The 26022-nt window shown below is 38.7% G+C and overlaps 1 long non-coding RNA gene across 1 annotated transcript; it reads right to left on the minus strand.

Annotated features, from left to right (window-relative positions):
- Positions 1 to 20649: 20649 nt before the first annotated feature.
- On the minus strand, positions 20650 to 21435 carry LOC113304100. Its single transcript, XR_003338050.1, has 3 exons — positions 21383 to 21435; positions 21232 to 21295; positions 20650 to 20877 (listed from the first exon to the last, which is right to left on the minus strand). It is a non-coding gene; the product is annotated as an uncharacterized LOC113304100 (long non-coding RNA).
- Positions 21436 to 26022: the final 4587 nt, after the last annotated feature.

The raw sequence follows: 26022 nt of genomic DNA on the forward strand, positions 1-26022 counted from the left end.
GGTAGCGAAATATACTTTTTTATTTATAATGATTTGGTTGGTAGCCGGGCGACAAGTTGGTCACCAACACCTTTTTGAATAATGATGCCTAATCGATAAAAGAGAGAACTACCAACTTTGTAATTAGCATCATGCCTAGCAAGGCAGTTGCCCACACATTTAAGAAATAAAATGGTGTCTTCCCCAAGTTCACCTAAGGTTGTGAAAGCCAAAGCTTTGAATCCATATCCGTGTGTAGTGCATATGTCCAAAAAAAAAAAAGATGAGTTTACGTAGAGGTGGTTGGTAGCCGGGCGACAAGTTGGGCACCAACCCCCTTTTGGATAGCAATGCTTATCCTATAAACAAGAAAACTTCCATGACCTGAAAAAATATCATTGTTTGCTATACAATTTTTAAGTCGTTTCAAGAAACAAATTGTGTCTTCACTTAGTTCTCCTAAAGTAGAAGAAGCTAAGACTCTGAATCCATATCCAAACGTCTTGCATTTATCAAGATACTTGTTGCGTTTGCGCAAAATAACGTTGGAGATGGCATGGCCAGGTATGAACGAGCGAACTCCACCCCCACTGAAAGGAGAGACCACAGTGACGTCAAAGCATACATCTAAACCATTTTCCCAGCTAGGGACGAGGATATCAGCGGGTCTTGACGGATTGTTCTCGTTGGATAGGAAACCGAGTGTTACTTCTTTTCTGGCATGCACCCCGAGGATATTATTATTATTATTATTATTATTTATTTTGATAAAAAAAAGACGCCGCAAAGGCTATTATTAATCATAATCGAAGTTAGGTACACCGTCGATGGAGGGTAACCTAGCAACAAGTTGGGTCTCTACACCTTTTTGAATAACAATACCAAACCTATGAAAGAGAGAAACTCCTATATTAGAGTTGGTGTCCTGACTAACAAGGAAATTGCGTAATCTCTTGAGAAAGAGAATAGTGTCTTCTCCCAATTCTCCTAAGGTAGTAATGGCCAGCACGTGGAAACCATAACCATGTGTTTCACATAAGTCTAAATATTTGGTGCGCTTTCTTGTGACTGCGGTTTTAATAGCTTGGTCTGTAGTGGAACTTTGAGTTCTAGCGGTTGTTAGGGGAGAGACAACTGTAACATCAAAGCATATGTCCGTCCCATCTTCCCAGTTGTAGACAAGAATGTCGTTTGTCTTTCTACCAGTTGCGTCATTTGATAAGAATCCCAATGAGACCTCTTTTCTTGCAACCACTCACGCCTTGTAGCATATGTCTGCAAACACATCACGAGCCATGTCGTTCCTGAATTTCAATCTTACCTCACTGGCACAGTGAAGGGCGTGGTCCGCATATATGCCCATTGGTCTGATACAAATGATGCATTGACTGTCCTCAACAAAGAAAGGAATGGCTAACCTGTATTTGAGGATATAGCTAAATTGACGTGGTCCAACTGCCTAATTCAAGCAGCTTATTGGAATGGCCTTGAGAAAGTCCATTGCATGCTCCTTTCTATTGCATTTCCACATGAAAGATTCACGGTCATTTAAAACGAAGCTAGTAGGTAACTTTTCCTTTATTGCATCAAAGTATAGTACTTCCATGGACTTCATATGTTGAGGGGCAGTGTCGTTGATGCTGAGGGTTGATAAACCACAGTCCTGTTTGAAAATATAAAGAGCATGTTCATATCTTGGACTCGACTCAGGTGGTGACATATTTCGTAGGATGGTGTCCTGTAAAACTTTTGGTTGAGCACAGGAAGCTAAATAGAAATACTTACTTGTATCGGCCATTGTGTAGATGCCAAGACCGCCATCTTTAATTGGAAGGGTGGCTAGTCGTTGTTGAGTTGGGCCAAACCCAGCACCATCACCAACTATAAGACGCCGTAAATATTACATTAGGTGGTTGTCATAAAGATCTGTAGCATCCTGCAAAAACATGGGGCTAGTAGTGTGAAATGAAAAGTATAGTTTCGATACTCCAGTGCAGTTGCGCAGTAACAGGAGTTCGCTCTGTGGATCCTGCAACTATTAAACCTTATTCATAAGTTGCATACTTTTGGTAACCCTGCCTTGTATCATGTCACTACAGAACTGTTCATCCAGGATAACAGGCCCGCCTAGAAGTTTCACGCCATCACACGGTTTTCCAATATCTACAGGAAAAACATTCTCTAGACTACTCCTAGGATCAGTTGTTGGCCAGAAAATCTCGGTCTTTCCAATGTTCAGGTGGAGACCTCTCTTTGGACCTTGCTGTTGTATAATTGTCAATGCTTTAGCTACCTCCAATGGTGCCATCGTCAAGGTACCAAGCATGGAGGTCCAAGGTCCAATTGACCGTAATCTCAGTAACAAGAGGATGGATAGTTAGAGCAAAAAGTAAGGGACCAAGTGGGTTTCCTTGTTGCACACCTTGAGCAGAAGAGAGGATGGAATTATTATAATAAATCCTAACAGGTTTTGAGTAACAGAATTCCACCCACCTGGATATACTTGGACAATGTGTGCGAACTTCTCGAATTAATGTTGATCTATCCACTAGATTAAACGCATTGCAGAAGTCGACGAGCATCATAGTCTGAGTGTTACAGTGTCCCTTCAAATCCAAAAGCTTATTTGCTGCATGCATTATACCTTCTGCCCCGTAGGGTATACATACACCAAACTGGTGGTTGCCTAAGTAGGAGGTCATGTCCTTACACACTGCAGAAGCGACCAGCTTTGAGCATAACCTTCTCCATATAGTGCCAACAACGATTGGTCTGATGCCACCACCTCGTTTGAGCAGTGGATTCAGTGGAGCGCTTACGATGTACTCCGCCAGTATAGAAGGACAGCCACATGAAATCCATGGATTGACCACACCTGTAATGGACTGTAAAAGCTCTTCAGCCACCGCTGCAGCTGAGCCACTCATGTAATCCAGTAAGTGTTGGGATCGAAGGACATCTCTTCCGCAAGAGGTGCCTTTTGGGAAACTCTTTATGGCAGTGAAAACTTCTTTGGTGTCTACAGTTAAAGCAGGGGCAGTTATATCTGTAGAAGGTATGGAAAGACGAGGGGCATGAGGATGCTTCTGCTGGAGTTCATATAATGTATCTGGTGTGGGAGGTGCTATTCCATCGGAAGAGAGAATACAGATAGCTGCGGTATAATGTCCGTAACTTAGCTTTCTCCTGCAGGCTAAAATATTAGTATTCTTCTTCTTTTTCCTGCTGGACTACCTGCGGCTATATGAAAAAGCGGGGGTACAACAACCACACCCAATATTTCACTTAGCAATCTGTATGGACTAACTCCAATATACTTTCAAGAGAATCAAATAGACTCAATCTTAATAAAGTATATCAAAGAGTTATATTATCTCGATCTCTCGATTTAATCCTTACTCAAGCAAATAGAAATCTGCGAGTCTAATTAAATACTAGAGAGATAACTTGGATGGTACCAAAGACCAATATCCAAGTGTCAGTCAATGTAAATCAATAATCAAAGGTCGGATATTCTAATTGATTCAATTCTATAACAAAATATAATGCGGAATAGAAATAACTGCAGACACCAGAATTTTGTTAACGAGGAAACCTCAAATACAGAAAATCCCCGGGACCTAGTCCAGATTGAACACACACTGTATTAAGCCGCTACAGACACTAGCCTACTACAAACTAACTTCGGGCTGGACTGTAGTTTAACCCCAATCAATCTCACACCGATCCAAGGTACAGTTATGCTCCTTACGTCTCTGATCCCAACAGGATACTACGTATTTGATTCCCTTAGCTGATCTCACCCACAACTAAGGTTGCCACGACCCAAAGTCGAAGACTTTAATAAACAAATCTGTATCACACAGAAAAGTCTATGGTAATAGATAAATATGTCTCCCAAAGAAAAAACTACGAGTTTTGTTCCGTCTTTTGATAAATCAAGGTGAACATGAACCAATTGATAAACCTGACTTATATTACCGAAGAACAGCTCAGTATTATCAATCACCTCACAATAATCTTAATCGACACGGAGAAAAAAGATATTGTGGAATCACAAACGATGAGACGAAGATGTTTGTGATTACTTTTATATCTTCCTATCAGAGATATCAATATCAAGCCAATCTTTGCGATTGTACTCGTACGATAGAAATAGCAAGATCAGATCACACAACTACAAGAAAGTAGTATCGGTCTTGCTTCACAATACCAATGAAGTCTGTAAGCCGTTAACCTGGTTTTCAAGAAGAAACCTAAGGTTAAAGGAGAATCACACAGGAGGTGTGGGGATTAAGTTTCCCAGTTTCTAGAGTTCTCCTTTATATAGTCTTTCAAATCAGAATTTGCAATCAATGTTATCTTGGTAACAAAGAATTCAATATTTACTGTTAGATGAAAACCTGATTAGATTCAAGATAATATCTTTTGAACGTTGGATCGAAAACTTAGCTTGTTACACACAAATAAAATGCACGATTTTAGGTTTGTGTAACCGTACCCAAACATCTATATTTGTTGGTTCAACAATAATTAACCAAATGGTTAGCCATATGAGCATTTTCATATCAACCATATTCTTCTTCACCATAACTAGTTCAAATGACTCAAATGAACTAGTTAGAGAGTTGTTCAATTGCTTACATCTTATAGAAGTATAGAGACACAATCGAAGCAAAAACGATTTGATTCACTCGAATCGATTCATGAACTTTATAGCCACGGTTTGCAAATTTGCATTCCTTAGTTTATATACATATAAGTTCACAAATATATAATTGTATTTAGAAATAACCAACTCAAGTACGCGGACTTAGGTTCCCGGAAGGAGTTCTCAAACTCCAACAGATTTTCTCGGAATGAGAACTTTCGCCAGTTCGCGGAATGGGTCCGCAGATTGAGTTCGCGGACTGAGTTCACATCTCTTGTTCCGGTTTTCCTGATCAACAAAGTACGCATACTTTGGTTCAAGGAATAAGGACTTATACATATATGTGTTACCACACAATGCTGATATCCAACATTGGTTATATATTCTAAATTGTCATTTCAATCATTGAAACATTCTTAGAGGACGTTATATAATTTTTATTCACAAACCATTTTTCGTCAAAGCCATTTTCAAAATGATTGAAACATAACATGACTTTCGTCACTAGGTAAAGATGAACTTGGCCAAAGCGAAAGTTTACCAACACATATTTCGAGAAATAGATAAGCGAGATAAACTCGGCTCGAAATAGCAAATGTGTATAATCAAAGTTCATATAGCAAAACGACTTTTGTCTCAAGATAGGAGATAGAGTAGATAGACTTTTGAGTGATAGATAAGTTCAAGTCTCCACATACCTTTTAGTCGATGAAGTTCCACCAGTTCCTTGAGTAGTTCTTCGTCTTGTATGATGATCGCCATGGAGTTCTTGAGCTCAACTACACTTTCTATCCTAGTCTGAGACTTATCTATAGTAGAGTAGAAATCAAGACTTATAGTTTTGATCACTAATATTGGCAAACATGCTTGAGATAGCAACGCATGCGAGTTCGACCGAGCAGTGCTCTAACAATCTCCCCCTTTGTCAATTTTAGTGACAAAACTATTAATACATATGGAATACAAAAATAAATAAATAAACTTTTTTAGCTCCTATTCCACATGCCTAATATTCAACATTACTCGAAATCTTCGTCACTTCCAAGTACTCCAATGATTCCAAAGGTTGTAAGTTCAACATCATCGTTGTTGAAAATCCGTAGCTATAACAATGAGAAAACAGAATTCTCGATCATTGTTATCCAGTGTCATAGTATAAGTATGAAGCATCAAAGTTCAATTGTATCACAAGTTCGACAACAATACTATGGTGATATGTATCACTCCCCCTTAGTCAATACTCCATATCACATGGAAACCAATCCCCCTTACATAATGATCCGAAAACCATTAGTATTTGTAGTATGAAATACATATTAATTCTCCCCATTTTTGTCAATAAAATTGGCAAAGGTACAAGAACGGGATCCTAATGAAAATTTCCATAGAGACATTTCATGACCAAAGGCAAGCACATATCAACTTATTTAGATGCAATCATATAGCCGAAGCTAAATGCTTTCATCAAGGAGTTTATAAAGATACAAGATAACCCTATAATATTCCACAGTCGCACTCCCCACAAAGATTTGGAAATTAAGCACAAGTTCAATTAAGAACATTCCCCCATAATATGTCATTCCCGAAGGAACAACAAGAGCGACCTTGATTTCAAGAGAAAAGAAATATTTCTTTGGACATAACAAATCACATACGAATATGAATTTGAATCCAAATAATACTCAATTTAATTAACCACAAGAAATCCCATGATTAACCAAATCGGAAATACTCAACCAAATTAATCACGAAAAATGACCAATTTAATTGGTCATGCTCGACATAAGCAAATTTATGGAGCAACAACTAAGTTAATCACAAGAAAATAATCAACTCAGTCGATTGTGCTCAACTTAAGAAACCTTATGGAACATCACAGTATATGCACAAATATTGTGGATCGGAGATCAACCAAATACTGCGAAATAAACAAAGATTCATTCTATCTTCATCACTATTTGCATAACGACATATAATAGACATAATCCTCGTAGAAAAAAGTTCATCCTGTATTTCATAATAATAACATAATAGGCTTCAAACTTTTGTGATGTCAAAAGTCCATTCATTCTTTTATCAATACATGCATATCGACTTACGAAAGACTTAACTTTTGACAAGGTATGGGACAATCATAGTTCACGGACGCAAACACACATATCCCATAAAAAATTGCAATATATAAAACCATAAAGATTAATACTGCAAAAATCATCTTCCAAACAAATGAACCTAAAAACATGAAGATGAAAACGTTGGACATAGCTATGTGTAATCATAATAATGGCTATTCCAAACTCTAGTTATTCTTCTAAAAAAACAAGAAAAGAAGATTTACTAGACAATTGAAATCAAAGTTCATTGAGAACCTCATACTGTTCAATGAATCCATCAAAGAAGGTATCACTGATTTCCTTTACTCTCTTGACCGTAGATACACCATGTTCGTGAGTTAGAACACCAACTTTACAATCAACAACCCGAGCAAGCTGTCTAGCCTTGACGCAGTCCATGGTGAGCTTCTTTTGATTCCGTATCAGAATATTCTGATTAGCAAGGATTCTGTCCTGGCCATCTAAGAGTAGGTTTATTTGTAGTTGAAGATTTGCAAACTCGACCTTTGAATCGTTCTGAAAACGCAGTAAATCCTTGACGAAATCATCAATCCAGGAGTTGTGATCCTTTCTTTCAAGCATCTTCTTTAGAAACAGCTCTTGAATTGATTCACGTCCTTGAGTATCTTCTTCCATATCAAGATGCACAATCTCTTGAGATTTTGTAGAGTTCTCCATATAATTTTTGTTAGGGATGGAAAAACACAATAGAGCGTAATATATATGTGTATGCAAACAGGAGAAGGAACCTCTTGTTTTGGAAACCCTATGAACTCACATGAGGAAGACGCGAACGTATGTGGACCGGTAGCACAAAAACACAAAAAAAAAAAATGTACAACATACTTGAGTATTTCCAAACTATTATCCTTGCACCTCTCAAGTTAGAAACAAGGAAGAGAGTACCTGAAATCAGGTGGTAGAGTGAGAAATAATCCCACTACGATTGTTGAGAAAGGAGTTGTACATATTATCTGACAGCTTGATCTTTGTGTTCTTTCCCTTTCTTCGATTGACTCTCATTCCAGAAGAGTAAGACACAACTTGTTTAACATATCCATCAGAAGGCTTTCTCTGAGGACTAAATCTAGGACCTCTTGATATTGGTTCAAGAGGATCAGAATAGAAAGGAATCCATTTTTTGGACTTGGATTAACCAGATTCATTCTTATAAGCACGGGGAATGTCTTCATTAGTGGTTGTTTGAGGGTGAAAATGGTTTCTGCTGATTTTGGTAATTTGGGGTGTGTTGGTGAGAAACAAATTTAAACCCTAAACAATGTAATGCAAGGGAGTACTTTAGATTCGAGAGATCAATCTGTACAAATCCAGCCTAAACCAACAAATGGTCGTTCCAGACTTGCTTCGGTCACAAAGTGAAGGAGAAGGGTTGGTTTTGGGGAGGGAAGCGAAGAGATTGTTGAGACCAGAATAGTTGATTCTGGAAGAGTAGTTGTTTTACGACTTGTATCAGAAAGTGGGAAGCTAACAGATGAGAAAGCTAGCAAATGTTTTTATGAGTGTTGTATGCTCCTGACCAGAACTTGTTGTTCGGTGGAAATAGTAAGAACTATTTATACAAGTCGAAGTGAAACGTACTCTGGTCTTGTAAGAAATGGAAAACGGATGAGTAAATGGGAGGAGGTGGTAACCGGTAACGCCTGGAATTGATTTTCTATAAAAGAGAGCGTTTCACCATTACTCCCTGTATTTACTAACCGCCTCATCCTTATGACACTGTCTTATAACGGGCGTAGTGTACGCCGCACGCTGTAAACCGCCAAACAAATACCCAATGATCATCCCCCAGTTTGTGACATGTGTTGATGTCTCGAGTTTTTTCGTGGAGAACATGTAACATGTTGTCGTTCGGAAAGTTGAGCTTGGGAGACTTGCCGGCTCGGTGGTGACCTTCGACGGTCGAGATTTTGCATCTTGAGAGGAAGGGTAGACGTTGATTATGTCCTAGTTTAGGCGCGGACAAAAGTTAGGGTTTTGGCTTTGTTTGGGAGCGACCGAACTATGGCTTGGCGTCGGGCCAAAGGTTTCCATGCGTTAGTTGGTAACCTTGGACGGCTAAGATCTGCATCTTAGATGGAAAAGTGGCCATTGATCTTCGCAAGCATTTTTCTTGGTATCCGCATAGGGAAGGCCGACATGGTATGGCGCGACAAGGTGGTTGGCATGCCATTGGCACATGTGGCATGGATGGCATGCCTTGGCGCAGTTTGGGCGTGGCCAAAACAAAGGTTTTGGCGTTGGTCCAAAGGTTACCATACGTTGGTTGGCGACCTTGGACATCTAAGATTTGCATCTTAGATGGAAAGATGTTCGTTGATCGTCGCCAACCTTTGTTTTGGTAACCACGTAGGGAAGGCCGACATGGTATGGCGCGGCAAGGTGGCTGGCATGCCATTGGCACATGTGGCATGGAGGAAATGCTTTGGCGCGGTTTGGGCGTGACCAAAACTAGGGTTTTGGGCCAAAGGTTACCATGCATTGGTTGGCGACTTTGGACGGCTAAGATTTGCAGTTTAGATGGAAATATGTCCGTTGATCGTCGCAAGCCTTTGTTTTGGTAACCGCATAGGGAAAGCCGGCATGGTATGGCGCGATAAGGTGGATGGCATGCCATTGGCACATGTGGCGCTGTTTGGGCGTGACCAAAACTAGGGTTTTGGGCCAAAGGTTACCATGCGTTGGTTGGCGATCTTGGACGACTAAGATTTGCATCTTAGATGGAAGGGTGGTCGTTGATCATCGCACGCCTTCGTTTTAGTAGCCGCATAGGGAAGGCCGGCATGGTATGGCGTAGCAAGGTGGTTTGCACGGCATGCCATTGGCACATGTGGCATGGTCGGCATGCCTTGGCGCGGTTTAGGCGTGGACAAAACTAGGGTTTTGGCGTTTGGAAAAAGGTTACCATGCGTTGGTTGGTGACCTTGGACGGTTAAGATTTGCATCTAAGATGGAAGGGTGGCCGTTGATTGTCGCACGCCTTCGTTTTGGTAGTCGTAAATGGAAGTCCGGCATTGTATGGTTTAGGCGCGACATGGTGGCTGGAACGGCATGCCATTGTCACATGTGGCATGGTCGGCATGCCTTGGCGCGGTTTAGGCGTGAACAAAACTAGGGTTTTGGCGTTGGGCCAAAGGTTACCATGCGTTGGCTGGCGACCTTGGACGGCTAAGATCTGCATCTCAGATGGAAGTGTGGTCGTTGATTGTTGCAACCCTTCATTTTGGCAGCCAGCGGCATGTAGCGGGGCCGGCATGGCTTTGGCGTGGAATCGTGGTTGGCATGGTTTGCCATTGGAACAGTGGCGCGGATGGCATGGTTGGCATGCCTTGGCGCGGAGGTGTGGCTGGCACGACATGCCATTGGCACATGTGGTGCGGCTGGCATGGTTGGCATGTCTTGGCGCGGAGACGTGGCTGGCATGGTTTGCCATTGGCATGGTGGCGCGGCTGGCATGGTTGGCATGCTTTGGCGTGGAGACGTGGCTGGCATGGTTTTCCATTGGCACGATGGTGCGGCTGGCATGGTTGGCATGCCATGACGCTGAGACGTGGCTGGCATGGTTTGCCATTGGCACTGTGGTGCGGCTGGCATGGTTGACATGCCTTGGCATGGAGATGTGGCTGGCACGGCTTGCCGTTGGCACGGTGGCGCGGATGGTATGGTTGGCATGCTTTGGCGTGGAGACGTGGCTGGAATGGTTTGCCATTGGCACGGTGGTGCGGATGGCATGGTTGGCATGACTTGGCGCGGAGATGTGGCTGACACGGCGGCGCGGCTGGCATGCTTTGGCGCGGAGACGTGGCTGGCATGGTTTTCCATTGGCACGGTGGTGCGGCTGGCATGGTTGGCATGCCTTGGCGCGGAGATGTGGCTGGCACATGCGGCTGGCATGGTTGGCATGCCTTGGCGCGGAAACGTGGCTGGCATGGTTTTCCATTGGCACGGTGGTGTAAGAATTTAGGGTTTGGTGTACGAAGGTGATGTCAGTCAATACTAAGGGTTCTACCGTGGAACATGACACATATATATGTAAAAAAGAAATGTACCCTGGTAATTCTTACGTAGACGTGTTGAATGATTCAATAAATGCTCTAGTAGTCCTAGTGACGTCATGTCAGATGTAAGGTTTTACGATTTTAACCCTAAGCTAAAAACCACCATCAACAGTGGCACAAGAATTTATTCCATTAAAATGCACTTGTACCCTGTGATGATTTCTAGAAAAGATATCATTTTTATAAGTTTTCTGTGGGCATGAGATTCACTGCAGTAGTCGTCCGACTATTTACTCCATTGACAGTAGAAAGAAGCAAATTATGAAGTTTTGAGATTTGTTTCCTCCTGGCAAAACAATGAATAACATAGTGATTCTTTTTCCCACAGAAAGTACAGGTTCGTGGAGGAGAAGCAATAACTGGCACCTGTTTTAGCTTCATAGCCATATGAGAAGATTGTAAGTTATGTAAACCTTTCTGGCCACAACCTTATTCTGGAGGATATCTCTTCATGTGCTGTAATTCATGAGAATTAGTTGGTACAGAAGAATCTCTCTGTAAGACAGAGTTTTCCCTTTCCAAGGATCTGCACTATTCATGGGATAGAATAAGAGATGCGCCTAGTTTCTCTTTTTCGACTCGAAGTCTGTTTAGATCTGATGAATGCGTCTCGATCAAACGTTTTTCTCTAATTGAGTCTTCCTTGATAATATTCTGAAGACTACTAATATTTTCACACTGTAGAGTAGTTTCTTGGAGAAGTTTTTTAATATTGTTAGAGAAGGACTCAATGATATTATAGATTTCACGTTATCGATCAAGAGACTTTTCAAATTCATCAATAAGCTGAGCATGATCATGAAAATCAATGGCCTCAGTAGAATTTTTTGAGATTCTGGTGAGTTCCATTTCAGCTTTTGCCATAGTTTCAAATGTCTCATTGGAGGGAGAGGTGTCAAAATTTGATGGAACAATCTTCTTACCTTGGGATTCGGAAGAATCGGCTGAGGATTAATCCTTTGAGGTATTCCCAAGACATTTAGCATAGTTAAAAGCTTTAGGAGACATCTTGGTATGCGTATATGCCAGAGAAGAGATTCTGTCCTTAGATTCAGATTGCCACAAACACAGACTTGTAAGGTATTTAACCGTGTTTGCCTGCTCTGATACCAATTGAAAAAGCGGTACAACAACCACACCCAATATTTCGCTTAGCAATCTGTATGGACTAACTCCAATATACTTTCAAGAGAATCAACTAGACTCAATCTTAATAAAGTATATCAAAGAGTTATATTATCTCGATCTCTCGATTTAATCCTTACTCAAGAAAATAGAAATCTTCGAGTCTAAATAAATACTAGAAAGATAACTTGGATGGTACCAAAGACCAATATCCAAGTGTCAATCAATGTAAATCAACAACCAAAGGTCGGATATTCTAATTGATTGAAATAACGCACAACCTGTGATATTTCAACTATATAACAAAATATTCTGCGGAATAGAAATAATACATACACCAGAATTTTGTTAACGAGGGAACCGCAAATGCAGAAAAACCTCGGGACATAGTCCAGATTAAACACACACTATATTAAGCCGCTACAGACACTAGCCTACTACAAACTAACTTCGGTCTGTACTGTAGTTGAACCCCAATCAATCTCACACTGATCCAAGGTACAGTTATGCTCCTTACGTCTCTGATCCCAGCAGGATACTACGTACTTGATTCCCTTAGCTGATCTCACCCACAACTAAGAGTTGCTACGACCCAAAGGCGAAGACTTTAATAAACAAATCTGTATCACACAGAAAAATCTACGGTAATAGATAAATCTGTCTCCCACATAAAAGCCTACGAGTTTTGCTCCATCTTTTGATAAATCAAGGTGAACATGAACCAATTGATAAACCAGACTTATATTCCCGAAGAACAACTCAGTATTATCAATCACCTCATAATAATCTTAATCGACGCGACGAAAGAAGATATTGTGGAATCACAAACGATGAGACGAAGATGTTTGTGATTACTTTTATATCTTGCCTATCAGAGATATCAATCTCAAGCCAACCTTTGCTATTGTACTCGTACGATAGAAATAAAAAGATCAGATCGCACAACTACAAGAATGTAGTATCGGTCTTGCTTCACAATCCCAATGAAGTCTGTAAGCCGTTAACCTGGTTTTCAAGAAGAAACCTAAGGTTAAAGGAGAATCGACTCTAGCTAATACAACTAGTATCACACAGGAGGTGCATGGATTAGGTTTCCCAGTTTCTAGAGTTCTCCCTTATATAGTCTTTCAAATCAGGGTTTGCAATCAATGTTAGCTTGATAACAAAGCATTCAATATTCACCGTTAGATGAAAACCGATTAGATTCAAGCTAATATCTTTCAACCGTTGGATCGAAAACTTAGCTTGTTACACACAAATGAAATGCACGATTTTAGGTTTGTGTAACCGTACCCAAACATGTACATTTGTTGGTTCAACAGTAGTTAACCAAATGGTTAGTGTTGGGAGATATATATATTTAAAAAACATAATTTTGTAATATTATATCAAAGTTATAGAATTAGTGTGGTGGTATTATTTTGGGATCCCACACTATAGACTTGGATTCAAGTCTAACCCCATGCATTTGGCTAGGTATATTATATATATCTATATTACTTAAAAAATCCGGGAGAGCGGGGCCTTGGGGCCTTTGGAGGTCTACTGATTTAAAAGTTAATTTTTTGCAGATTTAACTTCTGATTTCCATAACGGTTTTTTTTCAACTTAATATTCTCAATTAAATTCATTAATTTCGGTTTTATATTCTAACCGGTTTATTACTGTTATGGAGGATTTTAAGTATGCATTTATTATTGATTTAATTCTCACTAAACTGAATTGATTTCCTTTGAGTTATAAAAGGCAGTTTTTGGAGAAGATGAATTACTGAGTTTTTTCATCTATTTGTATTCTGAGCAAGTGTAAGATAGAGTAAGAGTTGGTTCGATTTCTCAAGGTGCAGAGAAATCGAACAAGAGAGAATCAACTGTTTTATCCCATAGGTGTTCGACAAGTTTTTAACTGCCATCACAATCAAGAGGCAGAGTCGCGAAATACCTTAAAGATAGCGACCTAGTCCGCGACTCAGCTGTTTGAGATTTATTTTGTGTGAATTTTCTTTATTGTTTCCAACAATTTTAAGGTAGTCGATTTTCTATGGAGGTTGAAAAGAAGCGCGTTGATGATACCAACAAGCCTTTCAAATTTGAAGGGTTGCATTTCAGAAGATGGAAGCTGAAGATGTTCTTTTATCTCAAACTGATGAAGCTGCATATGATTGTCTCGAGTGTTCATCCTGGAACCCTGGAACCTACTGCTGATAAGACTGCTGCTGCTGCTGATGCTGGTGGTGGTGCTACCGATCCACCTCCTACCGGTGGTGCCAAAAAAGTTGTTCCTCAAACTCCTGAGGAGAAACAGAAGTCCATTGACAAATGGGTCGATAATGACTTCGATTGCAAAAACTACATTCTTAATACATTATCTGATGATTTATATGAGTATTATTCAACTTTTGAAACTGCTAAAGATGTATGGGATGCATTATAGAAAAAATATGACACCGAGGAAGCTGGTTCAAAGAAATATGATGTGAGCCGGTATGTGAGATACCAAATGGTGGATGATAGATCAGTTGTTGCACAGGCTCATGAACTTCAAAAAATTTACCACGAAATTGTAGCCGAAGGTGTGAAAACTGATGAACAATTTCAAGTTTCCGTAACGATTGACAAGCTACCACCTAGCTGGAAAGATTTTCGTAATACTTTGCGTCACAAGACTAAAGAATTTTCTCTTGAAAGTTTGATTGTTAAGCTCAGGGTTGAGGAAGAAGCTCGGAAACAAGATAAGAAGGAAGAGATTATCATGGTTTCTAACAATAAGACTCATCCCAGCTTGAAACCTAAGAGAAAGGATATGAAACCTAACCCGAACTAGAAGAAAGGAGGAGGAAGACCTAATCAAAACAAGAACCAACACCCATCGAAAAATGGACAGAATTCCAATTCTGAGTTTCTTTGTTATACCTGTGGTAAATCAAACCACATGGCTAGGAATTGCAGGTTTAACAAGGAAAATAATAACGCACAAGCTAATGTTGTGAGTGACGTTATAATTGCCATGGTATCTGATCCAGAGTTCTACATGGTTGGTGGATCCGATGGGTGGTGGATAGACAGTGGTGCTTCGCGTCATTGTTGTTTTGATAGGTCCATGTTTAAGACTTATGATGAAACCAAGGATAAGAAAGTGTTGTTGGGAGACTCTCACAGCACTATGGTGAAAGGTTCTGGTACGATAGAGTTTAAGTTTACTTCTGGGAAGAAACTCATGCTGAAAGATGTCCTTCACACTCCAGAAATGAGAAAGAACCTTGTTTCCGGCTATCTTCTCAACAAGGCTGGGCCTTTTCAAACTATTGGGTCTGATATTTACAATATAACTAAGAATAAGAGTTTTGTAGGAAAGGGTTATGCTACTGATGGAATGTTTAAGCTTAATGTTGATTCTATGAATAAAATTGAATCTTCTGCTTATATGGTTTGCAATTTTAATGTTTGGCATGGTAGGCTTTGTCATGTGGGTAAAAAGTTAGTAAAAAATAACATGAGAAAGTTAGGTGTCCTCCCTGAATTTTCTGAAAATGAATTTGAAAAATGTGAATACTGTAGTCAAGCAAAAATAACCAAAACTTCACATAAATCTGTTGTAAGAGAATCCAAACCACTAGACTTAATACACTCTGATTTGTGTGAATATGAAGGTATCCTAACTAGAAATGGCAAGAGGTATATCATGACGTTCATTGATGATTGTTCTAATTATACTTATGTTTATTTGTTGAGCCATAAGAATGAAGCTATTGAAAATTTTAAGATCTTTATTGCTGAAATTGAAAATCAATTTGGTAGAAAAATTAAGAGGTTTCGTAGTGATAAAGGCACTGAATATGATTCTGCTCCTTTTACTGAAATTTATCAAACTAATGGCATAATACATGAAAGAACTGCTCCATATAATCCTCAAATGAATGGAAAAGTTGAAAGAAAGAATCGTACACTGACTGAACTTACTGTTGCTTGTTTGCTTAGTTATGGTGTTGCTTCCCATTGGTGGGGTGAATGTTTGTTGACTGTTTGCCATGTTTTGATTCGCATTCCCAATAATAAAACAAAGATATCTCCTTATGAAATCTGGAGAGATAGAAAACCTAATGTCTCTTATTTTAGAGTTTGGGGTTGTTTAGCTTTTGTTAGAAAACCTGATCCTAAAAGACATAAGTTAGAAAGTAGAGCTTATGAATGTGTTTTTATTGGTTATGCTCAAAACAGTAAAGCTTATAGGTTGTTTGATATTAATAATAAGGTTATTGTTGAATCTATTGATGTTGATTTCTTTGAAGAGAGATTTCCTTTTAAATCTAGAAATAGTGGGGGTAATAGTGGGGGTTATTTACCTAGTACTTTACCTAGTTCTGATTCTGAACCTAGATTAGAAGAACCTAGAAGTGAAGAAACTAGGATCACTGAAGTTGAACCTAGACGTAATAAAAGAGCTAGGACTGAGACAAAAGATAAAGATCCCGATTTTGAATTTTACGCTATAGAGGAAGAACCTTCTAATTTACAAGAGGCGTTTAGTTCTGCAGAGTCTAGTTTCTGGCAAGAAGTTGTAGATAATGAATGGGATTCTCACATGTCTAATGGAACTTGGCGTATAGTAGATTTACCTCCTGGTTGTAAGCCTATAGGTTGTAAATGGGTTTTGAAAAGGAAACTCAAACCTGATGGAACAATAGATAAGCACAAGGATAGACTGGTTGCTAAAGGATTTAGGCAACGAAAAAAAGTAGACTTTTTTGATACTTATTCTCCTGTTACTAGATTAACATCAATACGTGTTTTGATTGCTGTTGCTGCTGTTCATAATCTTGTTATTCACCAAATGGATGTGAAAACTACTTTTTTGAATGGTGAACTAGAAGAGTAAATTTACATGGAACAACCTGAAGGTTTTGTAATTCCTGGACAAGAAAAAAAAGTATGTAAGCTAGAAAAATCTCTTTATGGTTTGAAACAAGCTCCTAAACAATAGCATGAGAAATTTGATAATTTAATGATTTCAAATAATTTCAGAATAAATGAGAGTGACAAATGCATCTATTATAAATCTGAGAATGATGTGTGTGTGACTGTTTGCTTGTATGTGGATGATTTGTTGATATGTGGTTCCAATTTATTTGTTGTCAATGAAACTAAAAGCATGCTTAGTTCGAATTTTGACATGAAAAATTTGGGTGAAGCTAGTGTAATCTTGGGAATCAAAATAACTAGAACTGATAGTGGTATTTCTTTAGATCAATCTCACTACATTGAAAAAATTCTGAGGAAGTATGAATATTTTGATTGTAAACCTGTTTGTACTCCGTTTGATCCTAATTTGAAATTGTTTAAGAATACTGGAGAAAGTGTTAGAAAATCTGAATATGCTAGTATAATTGGAAGTCTGCGTTATGCAACTGATTGTACTAGACCAGACATTGCATATGCAGTGGGAGTTCTGTGCAGGTTTACCAATAATCCTAGTTTGGAACACTGGGATGCTATTGAGAGGGTTATGCGGTATCTGAAAAGAACCACAAACCTAGGATTACACTATAAGAGGTATCCCGCAGTCCTTGAAGGATTTAGCGATGCTAATTGGAACACTCTTTCAGATGATTCCAAGGCCACCAGTGGATATGTTTTTACTATTGATGGGGGTGTTGTATCTTGGAGATCAAAGAAACAGACAATTATAGACCAATCTACGATGGAGGCTGAATTGATGGCACTAGCAGAAGCTACTGAAGAGGCAGGATGGCTGAAGAGTATGTTGTCAGACATTCCAGTATGGGAAAAACCGATACCAGCCACTTTGATCCACTGCGATAGTACTGCAGCTATCGGATTAGTAGAGAATTGTTATAATAACAATAAGAATCGACAGATACGTCGAAAGAACGACACAGTTAGAGAATTTCTCACAACTGGCGTTGTTAGAGTAGATCATGTGAGATCTGAAGGAAACTTAGCTGATCCTTTGACGAAAGGATTAGCAAGAGAAAAGGTATGGAATACCTCTAAAAGCATGGGACTTTTTCCCTTTAGAAGTTGAGTCATTTGTAATGGATACCCAACCTAGAAATAGGTTCAAAGGGACTAGACGAAGTTATAAATGATATGATACAGTCATGCATTCCCATAACATGATATCCTGAAGTGGGAAACATAATGAGTTTTTAGCTCTTAATGATGTCTATAGCTCTTAAGTTAGAGTGGGATACACAGGAGTATTCTTGATAGACTCACTTATACGAATGTGAAGGTGTGGCCGCCTTCTATGAGAAATTGGGCATTTCTCTAGATCATTTGTTAAAAAAAGGGGATAAGCACATGGTCTTAATGTGCGAACTTAAGGACTTTACTCTAGGTATAGTTGTGTGTGTTAAAAAATCTAATATTAGTTAGAGTTCAAGACGCAAGTCACTCTAGTCACCAGGTACTTAGAAAGTTTAACACTATGCAGAGGTTCAAGTCGAAAGGCACCTTTGCAGATGCACAATTATACAACACTTGCTCAATGTTTTTAAAATATAAGTGGGGAATTGTTGGGAGATATATATATTTAAAAAACATAGTTTTGTAATATTATATCAAACTTATAGAATTATTGTGGTGGTATTTAGGGCTGCACAACGGGTAGGGTGGGTAGGATATGGCCTATACCCGCCACCCTACCCGTTTACTGGCGGTTAAGAAAATTTTTACCCGCCACCCTACCCGCCATTAAACGGGTAAGATCCTACCCAACCCATTCTCTGGCGGGTCGGGTCGGGTAGGGTGGCGGGTATAACCGTTTTTTCCCCCTTCTCCATGACTTTCTGAAGTCTGAATTTCAGACTCTGAACAAGAAAAGGGACCGTGCATGTTGTGCTAGTAGACCAACGATGAATTTAGAAACAAAAGCATAACCATAAAAAATGTACAAACAAAAGTATTCTCAAGAAAAGAGTTGTATTCTTTTTGAAATAGACGATGAATCCCAGCCCAATTCCATGTTCTTCACGTGACCTTGTTCTTCATATAACAATATCATCACCAAAAGCTCTTCATATTGACCTTCTTCTTCAATCATCATCTACGATGATGGAATAAGTACTAAGATCACCAAATAAATCTGCATACAAGTTATCTCTTGTTAGATTAAGTCATAATAGTGAATGATTTGATGCAAAGTTCAGTCATAATACCAACATCAAGTAATATCACAACAAGTTCTGTATCTGTTATTGTTTGAAAGACAAAATAATAAGCTAGGAAATTGCTAAATTCTATGAGTTCGAGATAGTAACTATACTTCAAAAAAAATACAGAAAAATAAGAAGAAGAAACTGCTCCTTTGATAGGTTTAGAACTAACATGCAACTCAGAGCACTGTATTCAGAAAAGGCAGTCTATTTCAGAAAAGGCAGAAACCCAGACATGAAATAATGTTATCCTAAATCTACAAGTGCTTAATAAGCAGGACATTATCTTATAACCTTAACATATTATGGCCAAACAAAACCATGTGCAAGCATACACAGGAATAATGACAGAGACCTAACTCTAATCATGTTCAAGTACCCGTCATTCTTTGCATATTTTTTGTTTTCCGAGTTCACATATCTTTGCATATATCACCACTACATCAATAAAAAGACACCATAACTATATCTGCAACTTCACGGTTTCCTAATGAGATACATGCCAGGTAGTTCTACAACACCTAATACAATACAATGCATTTATATGCTTGAATCATCCTTTACAGTCATCAAAAGATCTGATTTAGGCACTGCAAACTGTAAAGCAATTCTGACTTCAAGCTACATGGCACTTGATTACAACAACATGATAAAATAGAAATCCTTGCACCGAAGGAGAACCAACAAATGTTGATTAAGAGGTCTCAGTATACTTACTGATAGAAATATACATATGGTTATACTATATTGTAAGAAACTGAAAACAACAGAGACTTGACAAATGTAGGAGAATCAATGTAGGAAAGTTGTATACCTAACTCTAAGACGTCATCCTCCTTCTCTTCAGCTCCAAATGTAGATGGATCCATATCAATCGGTGTCCTTAACCAGTTTTGTAGGAGAATCAATGCTTCCACAGTTCGGGGTTTTAAAGAACTTCGGAAATGACCAAGTATTCGCTTTCCAGTACTGAAAGCAGATTCACTTGCAAATGAAGAGACGGGAATAACAAGTATATCTCTTGCTATAAGTGATAGAATATCAAATCTTGCAGCATTGCTTTTCCACCAAGTGAGTATATCAAACTTCGAACCATTTTTGTTGTCTTTTCCCAATAGAAATAGAGGTTATAAGGCAAAGAACAAGTGATATGAATAGAAAGCAAACAATTAAGAAAGCAAACATTTAAGCAGAGAGTAACAATTGATATGAATAGAAAGCAAGATACACCATTTATGATTGAAACCCTATGATTTTTCAATCAATTTAACACACAAAAAAAATGAAATAAAATTCCTATTATCAATTTGACTCTCATATCTCCCTGGATGAGAATAAGAACTCTTAAGGGGTATGAGTGTCTAATCATGCTCATCATATGTGGGATGTATAGGTTTTGTAACAAGGTATAAGCTCTGCTCCCTGAAACAATCTGTAATAGAACAAACCTACTTTTGTTCTCTAAATTCATTTATTGAGCTATGTTAAGAATTATTTTATAAGACAAAAGGTTCCATAAGCTACACTTAAGTCAGTTGATTTACTTGAACAACAGTTGACCATATATCATACATGTTAAACAACGGACAACTAGAAGCAAAGACACGAAAATTCATCTAAAATTATCAAAGATACAGATCAAGAAATGTGTCTATAAGGGAGGGAACCAAACCTGATAACGGTACTTAACAGTTCAAAGCCTAAGCAGATTGCAAGTGAGGGAAAATGGTCACCAGCATCGTTTCTCTTAAGAAATATCTGTATGCATAATCAAATAGATGAAGCAAAGAGTTAATACACAATAAATCAGGGCAGACACATAGCAATCTAATTCAAAACACTTAAATTATGGAAAACCAAGTATAATCAAATAGATGAAGCAAAGAGGGTTTTATATAACAAAGCAAACAAACCCAAGCAAAAGAATACAGGGAAATCCTAATTCCCACGTTCTATTTCAGTAGTATAGGGTTTTTCATAAAAATTTCAAAATCAGTTACTAATATAAAATAGAAAATCTAATTAACACATCAACACCTTAATGAAAGCCTAATCCAAAAGAACAAATCGAAACCCAAATCAAAACACAAATTGAAAGCTTTAAACACTTACATCTTCAGATCGAAACCCCCAAAACCTCAAACTGCACTTGCAGCCTGAAACCCTAAATTCTCTTCTGCAGAGATAAGAAAGTGGATTGAGATGAGAAAAAAATAGATTCAAACACATAACGATACACAAATCGAACACACAAATCACTTACATCTTCAGCTTCAGATCGAAACCCAGACTTCACTTCGCTACTGCAGAGACGAGGAGATGAAATGGTTCGAATAAAAAGAGAGAAATGGTTCGAATGAAAAATAGATGAAATGGTTCGATATAAAGTAAAATCCATTCAAGGGTTACTTTGTCTTTTACCCCTAATATGTTTTAAAATAACAAAAAAATAGGCAGGAGGAGAAAACAATACAAGGGTTACTTTGTCTTTTCAGTATTAGACGGGTAGGCGGGTAGGGTAGGGTAATTTCGTGCTTTACCCGTCATCCTACCCATTTAACGGTGGGTAAAAAAATCTCTAACCGTCACCCTACCCGCCAAATAATGGGTAGGATAGGATAAGGTTACAACACTGGCGGGTAGGGTAGGATTGGTGGGTATGGATAGGGTATGTGCACCCCTAGTGGTATTATTTTGGGTTCCCACACTATAGACTTGGGTTCAAGTCTCACCTCATGCATTTGGCTAGGTATATTATATATATCTATATTACTTAAAAAATCCGGGAGAGCGGGGCCTTGGGGCCTTGGGAGGTCTATTGATTTAAAAGTTATTTTTTTGCAGATTTAAATTATGATTTCCATAACGGTTTTTTGTCAACTTAATATTCTCAATTAAATTCATTAATTTCGGTTTTATATTCTAGCCGTTTTATTACTGTTATGGAGGAAGTATGCAGTTATTATTGATTTTTAATTCTCATTAAACCGAATTGATTTCCTTTGAGTTATAAAAGACAGTTTTTGGAGAAGATGAATTACTGAGTTTTTTCATCTATTTGTATTCTGAGCAAGTGTAAGATATAGTAAGAGTTGGTTCGATTTCTCAAGGTGAATAGAAATCGAACAAGAGAGAATCAGCTGTTTTATCCCATAGGTGTTCGACAAGTTTTTGACTGCCAGCACAATCAAGAGGCAGAGTCGTGAAATACCTTAAAGATAGCGACCTAGTCCGCGACTCAGCTGTTTGAGATTTATTTTGTGTGGATTTTCTTTATTGTTTCCAACAGTTAGCCATATGAGCACTTTCATATCAACCATATTCTTCTCCACCATAACTAGTTCAAATGACTCAAATTAACTAGTTAGAGAGTTGTTCAATTGCTTACATCTTATAGAAGTATACAAGACACAATCGAAGCATAAACGATTTGATTCACTCGAATCGATTCATGAACTTTATAGCCACGGTTTGCAAACTCTCATTCCTTAGTTTATATAAATATAAGTTCACAAATAATTGTCTTTAGAAATAACCAACTTAAGTACGCGGACTTAGGTTCCCGGAAGGAGTTCTCAAACTCCAGCAGATTTTCTCGGAATGAAAACTTCCGCCAGTTCGCGGACTGGGTTCGCAGACTGAGTTCGCGGACTGAGTTCACAGCTTTTGTGTCGGTTTTCCTGATCAACAAAGTACGCATACTTTGGTTCAAGGAATAAGGACTTATACATATATGTGTTACCACACAATGCTTATATCCAACATTGGTTATATATTCTAGACTGTCATTTCAATTATTGAAACATTCTTAGAGGACGTTATATAGTTTTTATTCACAAACCATTTTTCGTCAAATCCATTTTCAAAGTGATTGAAACATAACATGACTTTCGTCACTAGGTAAAGATGAACTTGGTCAAAGCGAAAGCTTACCAACACATATCTCGAGAAATATATAAGCGAGATAAACTCGGCTCGAAATAGCAAATGTGTATAATCAAAGTCTATATAGCAAAACGACTTTTGTCTCAAGATAGGAGATAGAGTAGATAGACTTTTGAGTGATAGATAAGTTCAAGTCTCCACATACCTTTTAGTCGATGAAGTTCCACCAGTTCCTTGAGTATTTCTTCGTCTTGTATGATGATCGCCATGGAGTTCTGGAGCTCAACTACACTTTCTATGCTAGTCCGAGACTTAGCTATAGTAGACTAGAAATCAAGACTTATAGTTTTGATCACTAACATTGACAAACATGCTTGAGATAGCAATGCATGCGAGTTCGACCGAGCAGTGCTCTAATACTATAGTTTTGCTTGTAGGATTTAAGCAAGTTCTGTGCCAAGTTGACACAACCATTAGTTTCTCTCCATAATACCAGAGCTTGGTTGATTACGGCAATATGCAACTTTTTCCTATTGCCCGAACGCTCCTCCATAGAACATTTTGGTATGTAAAGATTCAGGGTACATGTAGGAAGTAATAAGATTTGCAACCAAGCATCTAGGTTATCAGGGTTGGCAAGCACTTTGTCAAGAGCCATTTTTAGGTTTCGAGAAAAATTCAATATACATGGTTGAGGTATGCTTACTATGGTAGTTATGTGTTGCTGAAAGATCAAGTCGAGCATCTCAACCGTGAGACCATCCGGTTCCTGGTCAACCCCTGAAGTTTAGGATGTTGGAATATCACCATCAGATACAGCACAAGGTTTCTCAACCCCATGAATTAGAAATTCCTCTTGTCCTTCATTGTACGGACCCGAGATGATATCACCAAGAAGATGATTGCAACAAGGTTTCCTCCATGCATGGGTATGCATGCACTTAATGCACAACCACATTTGCATTAAGTGCAGAGATCGTTCCCATGCAAGAAAACAATCAACATTGCTCTTTATTCTATCTCTGCAGTGGGGAAGTGCATATCATGTAGGTGACGATAGATTGCACTTTTCGCATAGCCTCTGCCAGCAACTCCACCCTGAAAGCCATCATAATTCTTAAAGGGACAAGGAATCTTGTCCCCTTGTGATGATCTGAATGGATTCTGAGATGAAGTATATTTGGTTTCATACTGAGATGTTGATGTAGAAGGGCTAGATGATGGTGTTGAAGGAATTGCTGAAGAAGATTTATCCCTTGCTGATGAAGAATTAGCCCTAGTATTACGCATGGTTCTGTGAAGTAACCGCTGTAATAAATATTGCAGGAAATCCTTTGGATGAGGATGTTCAGAACCAACTAAAATACCAATTAGGATTCAAGGAATGGTAAATTAAGAGTTCAACTTAGGTAAACAAGGCCCTCAATTGAAAACTTGAAGTGTCATTCATTAAACACTAATTAAGATAAAACCCCCACAACCAAATCTTTGAAACTGCTCAAACAACTGAACCTCAAGAAAAAAGCTTCAACAAACACATACAGAAGCACATAGAGAACCCACTGAATCTCCTACACCACTGAGTCTGCTACTTCAATCACACACAACCTAATTTGCAAAACTTGGAGAAAACACAAGACAAGACCACAATTGAGCCAGCACAGAGAATACTGACCAATTTAACTTCTGTTATCTACAAGCTGCAAAACCCCTCTTCGATACAGCACACAAGCCCCCTGAGCAATCTTGAAGAAATCAAAACCCCTGTTTTGTTATTATTATATAAAGAGCCACCGAGGGCATATTATTGGAAAACACAGAAGATTCATTACGCGGAGGTAGTAGGCAGTCGATCTACGATCTGGGCGCCTACACCTTTTTGAATAAAAATACCTAGTCTATGAAATAAAGAATTACCAAATTTAAAATTTGCATCATTGTTAGCTAGGCAGTTTCTTAATCTCTTGAGAAGCAAAACTAAGTCTTCTCCCAACTCTCCTAGGGTAGAAAAGGCTAGGGCTTTGAACCCATATCCAAGGGAAGCACATGTATCTAAATATTTGTTACATTTCCGGCTCACAGCGGCGTTGATTGCATGGCCCGAGGTAAAACTACGGGTTCTGGCAGTGGTGAATGACGAGACTCCCGTGACGTCAAAGCATACATCTTTTCTATCTTCCCAGTTGTAGACGAAAATGTCTGCCGGTTTAAGATCTTTTGCATCCGTAAATCGCAATCCTAGGGAGACTTCTTTCCTTGACGGTATCCCTGACTTGTGGAAGATATCTATGATGTCGTCCCATGCCATATCATGTCTGAACTTCAAACCCACCTCGCTTGCACAATGGAATGCATGGTCTGCGTAGATGTCCATAGGTTTGCCACATACAAAGCAGGTACTGTCAGCTTCAAAAAAGGGTATGGCTAACCTGTACATGAGAATGGAACGAAACTGCCTAGGCCCAACATCTAAGGTTTCGTTCCTTTTATTTTTTATAAAAAAGAAGATTTTATTTAAAAAAAAATAGAGGAAAGTTTTCACAAGAAACTAGATGGGAGCCTAGCAACAAGTTGGGCTCCAACACCTTTTTGAATAGCTAAACCTATTCTAATGAAAAGAAAATTACGAACATTAATATTTACATCATGCCTAGATATGTAGTTCTTTAATCTTTTCAAAAACTCAATAGTTTCAAAACCAAGTTCACCTAAAGTAGCAAAGGCTAAGGTACCAAAACTATAACAATTGGTTCTACATACATCAAGATATTTAACCCTCTTGCGCTCAACGGCTTTATCCAAGGCGAGACCCGGTGTAAAAGCTTGCACACCACCCACGGCAAAAGGAGAAACACCGGTCATATCAAAACAAGTATCATGGCCCTCCTCCCAATTGTATACCAAGATATCAGCCGTCCTAGCATCTCCACCATCATGAGAAAGAAACCCCAAAGTTGCTTCAACTCTAGAAGGTACACTAGCATGATAACAAATGTCCGCAAAAGTATCTCTAACAAT

The sequence above is a fragment of the Papaver somniferum genome, chromosome 8 (genome assembly GCF_003573695.1).
Source record: "Papaver somniferum cultivar HN1 chromosome 8, ASM357369v1, whole genome shotgun sequence".
Lineage (NCBI taxonomy): Eukaryota > Viridiplantae > Streptophyta > Magnoliopsida > Ranunculales > Papaveraceae > Papaver > Papaver somniferum.